A 6,756-nucleotide genomic window follows, 5' to 3' on the forward strand; every position below is an offset into this window, starting at 1 on the left:
AAGTTAATTCCCTTCAGTCTCAAATAAAAGACATGATTCAGACAAATGAGCAACATCTCGAGGCAGTTAAGAATGTGTTGAAAATGGTAGTAAATTTTCACAGCACAGTGACTGAAAGTTTAGGGATTTTAGGTATTAGATTTGATCATTTCCAACACTAGTTCCCCTTCACTGATTATCTTTGATATTGTGAGAAGATTGCTATGATTCTTTAGGGGTAGGAAGAAGAACTATTTCCACTTCTCATTTAGTCTCATAAATAAGTTATGTGAAGTAACCAAAGCTATTCTTCTTCTAAGTGTGACCATAGTATCTGTATTGGAAATCTTCCTTTAGGACATGCATATAATGAACATTATAATTTTACTTAAAGCACAATGTTTCCATATGATATTGTCAGATGTAGTTTTTAGACTTTAATAATAACTTGTTTCTTTAGGGATATTGGTCCCTAATATTGGAACAAGTGACTTTGGATCTCAGGTTTAAAGACACTGAAGACTAGAGAAATACTATTGAGATTCACCATGTAGCTGAAAGTAATAGAGACAGCAAAGATGAGCTAGACACTTCCTACTCTTGCTAGGATAGAATTACAGGATTGTTAGTGCCTCTGGCAAGGCTATATTGGTTGTACTCTGTAGTCCTTAAGGTATTAGTGAACCATCAGTATTATAGAAATGACAACAGGGTCCATCTGTGGCTAGAGAAGCTGAAGAAGCATCAGAAGTCTCATGATAACCTCCTAGTTTATGAATTGAGATTGCAATACCTTCAAAATGCCACCATTTTAGGCATACGGGACACAAAGATCTTTGGTTGTTGGATATCCATAATGGCTAGGAGACTCCACTTGGACATATGAGATTTGGGATACTGTTTTGTTGATGATGCTTCCCTAGCCAGGTCCATCATTTCAAGAAGCTCTGACTATGCTCAGTTCTCTTCCTATTCCATTCATCCTAAATATTTCTCCACCCCTTCTACAGGTTGCTCCCACTCAGAACAAATCTCCACCTGCAGTTTATTCTCCTGGTAACTCGTTATCCAGAATATTTGGAGTCCATCAACCATGCCCTGCTCATTCCACTTAGAGTTCTACTCACTGGATTTCATCTCTTTATACCTACCTTGCCCCCAGATAGGTACCCTTGCTCCACATTACCTACCTTTCTTATTTCTAGCTCCTCTTTTTGTGTTATCATAAGCCATTAGAATTTATGTTTCTTGAATGTAGGGACAAACTTGTTTCCTTATATTTGCATTCCCAGAATTTAGTATAGTGATTGACACATAAAGCTTAATAATTGTTAATGTATCCATCATCTCTGTTACAAATCCTAATTACTTAGGTAGCCTATCTTAAAGAGATTATCATGAAGATTTATTTAACTATGAATGGCAAGATATTCCTTTTGGGGAGCCCTTGGAAGAGAAGAGGTAGTACTCTTATGACAAATGTCAAGAAAATAGTTGAGTAGAAGTTTTCTTTAGGAATCTCCCCTGAGTTATGGGGCAAAGGTATATCTATCCTGACACAACAGAAGCAGTGAAAATAATTTGAGAGAAACCACTGTTTAGCCAGTAATTCACTTTAGTATATACTTGTTGCTTACCAAAAGCAAACTTTTTTTCTCTTTGATCAAATAAAAATTTATATGTAGGCTATTGTTTATCATCAATATTCCAATATAACGAAGCATCAGATCTCTCTTTCCACTAAACTCCTCCATCAAGTCATGCAAATGACCTAAGCAGGCCCTACCATGCAGTTGGTCTCCAACCCTAGCCTTTGCTATAGTAGAGAGCCTTGAATATTAATAGTAATCCTTATGACTAATTTTACCCCCAAAGTTTTCTTTAGAAGAATCAACAAGAAGAAAGGCAACAAACATTTTTCAGACACTGGCCTAAGTACTGAGGATGCAAATAAAAACAAAAGATCTTACATTTCTAAAGAGGAAAAGCAATACCCCAAACAAGGAAAACAATGGGAGTAAAGGGGGAGGAAAGAGTGAAGCTGTGCAGTTTGGGGTATGGCATAGATGTCTGGAAACTCAGAAGCATAGCTGGGAGTTATATAAAGATTTGTCAAATGAAGTCCCTTATGAAAATAGAGAACTTGGTATAAACTCATCAACACAAAACAGGAGCTAGAATAGGAGAAGGATATTCTAGACTGAGAAGACTACAGGGAACGGATATTCTAGGGCAAGACTTCAGATGAATTTTTGTACTGGACTTCAGAAATTCAGGAACACCTATGGAAGGGGAATGAATTAAAATTAGAATTTTCATTTTTTTTCTTTTTAAGGAAAGGACTTCAGCTCTTCTTTAAGCTTTCAGGCAACCAAGAATTTGGGTTTAAGACAAATTTTGTTTAATCTCAAATATTTTAAAATATATTTGTTACTCAAGTCCTTGAGAGTCACAATAACTTTCCTTCCCCTTTCTGGATAGATCCCCGAATTTAAGAGTTCTAACTTTCTCTCATGTACTATACAATTAATATATTTCATATTATTTGTGAAGAGATTTTCCTTAGTGCATACAGCTGTACTGATCCTTGTTCTCTTTTGGGGTACATAGATGGCATGGGCCTATTGGTCTTTCTCTCTGTCTGAGTTTCTCTTTCCTCTTCTACTCTTCCTCGATTAAAGCCCTAAATTCCTTTTCTCACAGTCATGTAAGAGTTATGTTTCTTTAACCAGTGTCAGCTTCTGATAGCATGTGGTTACCTGGAGAGGCCTTGTAAATATATGTCTAGGTCTCTTCCTAGGTCTTTGTTCAACCTGGATTGTTCCCATGTGAAATTTTTATATGTTTTTGGATGTCTGACTATTTTTTGATGCCTCCATCTCCTTTAAAATGCCAAGCCTAAAGTCCACTTTGAATGAATAAACTTATTACTGGTAGTTGTTTAGTCATTTTTCAGCCGTGTCCAACACTTGGTGACCCTATTTGAAGTTTTCTTGTCAAAGATACTGGAATGATTTCCCATTTCCTTTTCCAGATGAGGAAACTGAGGCAAAAAGGGTTCAGTAATTTGCCTAGTTAGGAAGTGACTTGCTCAGCCAGTAAGTGTCTAAGGGCAAGTTTAAATTCAACTTTTCCTGATTCTAGACACAAGTCTTTATTCACTGCATCATCTAGCTGCCTATCACCTCATTAATGTAACATTAAATCAGAGCTCCTTACCAGATGAGACAAGTCAAGTTCTATGTACGTAGGTGATGTGGAACCCAGACTGGGAGAATTTCCAACAAAGTTCATGCAAAACTCACCTTGATAGTACAAGGGGAAATAAAAGCTGATTAATTTCTCTTGGTACATGACTAGGAATGACCACTATAGAAGGCAGAGTATGAGGACTACCTTAGATGAATTTAGACATACTCACCACTGGATTGATCAGAGGGTGATAAATATTTTGACTATAGACACTCATAAGGATGATTGATTAAAAGATAAATAGTGGAGATAGAATATCCTGGGCTCAAATCAGGCCTCAGATTCGTCCTAGCTGTGTGACCCTGGGCAAGTCACTTAACCCTTGTTATCTAGCCCTTCCTGCTCTTCTGCCTCAGAACAAATACATCGTATTGAATCTAAGATGGAAGGGTTTAAAAAAAAGAAATATAAAGGGATTGTGATCTTTATCAGTGGAAGACATACCTATTTTAACTAAATAACATATCTATTAGTTGCTGGAATAAATGGAGACTAATTAATGTTTCATTCATTGTTCAGGTCTGAGACAAAATATAAGTATCATGGAAATTTTCCCAAATCTCTTCCTGGGCAGAGGCCACTCATTAATCCCAGTGAAACAATATCCAAACAAAATAGACAAAACACTATTAGCAAGAAAATTTTCACCATGTAACTGCTTTAGATTCTATATATAATTAATTTTCAAAAGTCTAAAGAGTCAAGCCTGGCTGACTATAGCCACAGACCTAATAACTTTCTTTTGAGAATATCTTTGAACCAAAAGGACCTGAGAAAGTTTAGGCATTGGTTAATGAATGTTTCTTGAAAATACTCATAAAAGACAAGTAAGTAACATCCTGAAAAAGGTTCTAAGGCTCATGAGTTGAGGAAAAGTTGTTCACATATGCACATATGCTGTATAAGAGACTAAATGTTTTCCTTGAAGGCAGAGGTGGGGGTGGCAGAGGGGAAGTATTCATCAATTGCTTAATGGCAGGTACTGATTGGCTTTTGACCAGCAAATACAGACTTGGCAATGTCAGACTCACTGATTTGGAAAGATTGTTTTAAGGGACTAGAGATCACATTGGTTGATGGTAGATGGGTTCCCATGGAAACAATGACAGGAACCAAGGTTTCCTGTAAAGTTTCAGTGGAAGAAGCAACACCATTATCTTTTAAAGATTATCCAGATTTAAGTCTGTAGCAACAGAATCCTAAAACCTGGAGTATTAAACTGATAGCAAAGGCAGTGGGTTTATGATATAATCTAGTTTTTGCTATCAGGACAGTTATTTGAAGCATGGGATTCAGGTGGATGCAAAAGGGACTGTGATGCCTGTGGCGATATAGAGACATGAAACTTTAATTAGTGATTCAAACACAGAATAAAGGCCAGTTCAATGCCTTATACATATAACATGTTTATGATAAAGTTGTAGTGAATATTTAATTAAAATTTATTATCTAATGAAAAATAGAAAATGTGTGACATAGGTTAATGATTGATTAAAATATGTTTATAGGAGTTATAACTCTAATTTAAAATTTTTTCATTCTCATTGCTAGATTCGTTCAAGTATGAGAAAATTACACCTAGTTAAGATATTAGGCTTATTAACAAGGGTCTCCATTTCTGTCTGAATCTTATTTCATATGATTCCTGACTCATTAATGCATAGGAAGAAAACATGTATTTAGGATCCAGATGAATTGGGAAGCTTCTTTTTGCATATAATATTTATGTTGATATATTGATAACCTGATATTTTTTGCATTAGTATATTGTCTAATAAAATCTTCTCAAATTAAAAATTAAACTTAAGATAGATATCTTTTCTCCATCTCTATTTGTATCATTTCTTCTTTCTATCTTCTTACATATTGTGGTTAAAATTCCATAACATTTTTATGTAATAATAAGAGAATCAAAGATGCAACAAGAGAAAGGGAAGTACTATCACAAATACCAATACAATGCAAAAATAAGAGAGCCTCTAACTTATGTGGGTTGTTCTCAAGACCTATTAAGCTGAAAGGCATTTATTTTGCTATACTCTGAATTGTGAGAAGCAGAAAGGAGCAATAAAAGAGACAAAAAAAGAAATATTGAATACTTAGGGAAAACTCCCTCCTGTGGAAACATTGACTATACAAGTGTGTCCATGTTGGTGAGAAAGCTTAAAACAAAAAAATGTTTCAAATAGAGGATTCCTTAGAGAAGTAGAACAAATAGGTTAATGCAAAATCAGAAATCATAGGAGAGAATATTGAATAGGTGTAGTGTCAAAGGGTATAGAGAAGTCTTGGAGCTCTAGAGAGGATTTGAAAGAAACAACTGAACTCAATGATCTATAGTTTATTAATAAAATTTGGATTAACACTGTAATTAAAGTGATGGAGATGGAAGTCAGACTGCATGGAGGTTGAATAGATTATAGATTCGAAGAAATGGACCATTAGATGAGAACATTTTTCAGGAACTTTGACATTGAAGGTGAAGAAACATGAATATCATTGCTTGATAGTCTTAAAGAAGTCATTGAAATGTTTTTTTTTTAATATTGGGAACATATGTTGATGTTTGCGGGCATGTAAGAAGGATCTGGTAAAGGAGATGTGAAAGATGGATAAAAAGGTAGTAAGTCCCCGATGTAGCAAAGGGATTTTAAAAGAATGAAAATAGAAATTTCAGAGGTAAAATCATCATTTAGATGCCTGAAATTTTGAGTCTGGGTAACTTGGAAAGTGCTGGTACTAGAAATAGAAGTAGTAAGGTGAGGGAGAGTGGTAGGTTTTTAGAAAAGAAGTATTCTGACTAAACTTCAAGTATGTTCAATTTGATGCCATGCCAGAATATCTAGATAAATCTAAGGGTATGACTGCTGAAGGAAGATGGATAGGAATGGGAAGGAAATAGGGCAAGGATAAAGTAGAAAAGTAATTATTAACCATATTAAGGAGTGATAAGAGCCCTTTCTTCTGTGACAAGAAGGGTAAAGCAAAAAGGAGTGAAAGTTTGGAAAGCATTGAGTAATGGAACAGAGTAGCTGAATTCACCATTCCCATTATGTAGGATTCACTGGTTTCAGAGAAGGAACAAACTCATTGATTTTCTATAAATGAAGGGATTAAAATATCAGTGAGCATGGATAAGAAGATAGACATTAGGAACATTAGGATTTGGAAACATCAACAGGTGGGAACAAACTAAACCATCAACAAAGGTAGAATGGAAGAATTATTGTAAAGAGAAAAGGGCCAATTGTGCTTATGAAAATAAATTTTTAGAGGGTGATGGCAAATTAGTTTCATGCTTTTGTCTGTCCATGTCAGTAGCCCTTGAACATTAGAAAAGAAATGGACTGATAGGAATTATATATGAATTTATAGTATTTTTATTGAATTTTTTATATCACCAAAATTTCCCCCACAATCCTTACATCTCCTCCTGCCAGAGGAGCTATCACATCCAGTCAATAAACATTTATTGAGTGTCTACTATGTATCAGATCCTGGGTTATGAACTGGGGAGGCAAATAT

Source organism: Monodelphis domestica, chromosome 7 (assembly GCF_027887165.1).
Source record: "Monodelphis domestica isolate mMonDom1 chromosome 7, mMonDom1.pri, whole genome shotgun sequence".
In the NCBI taxonomy this organism is placed as follows: Eukaryota; Metazoa; Chordata; class Mammalia; order Didelphimorphia; family Didelphidae; genus Monodelphis; species Monodelphis domestica.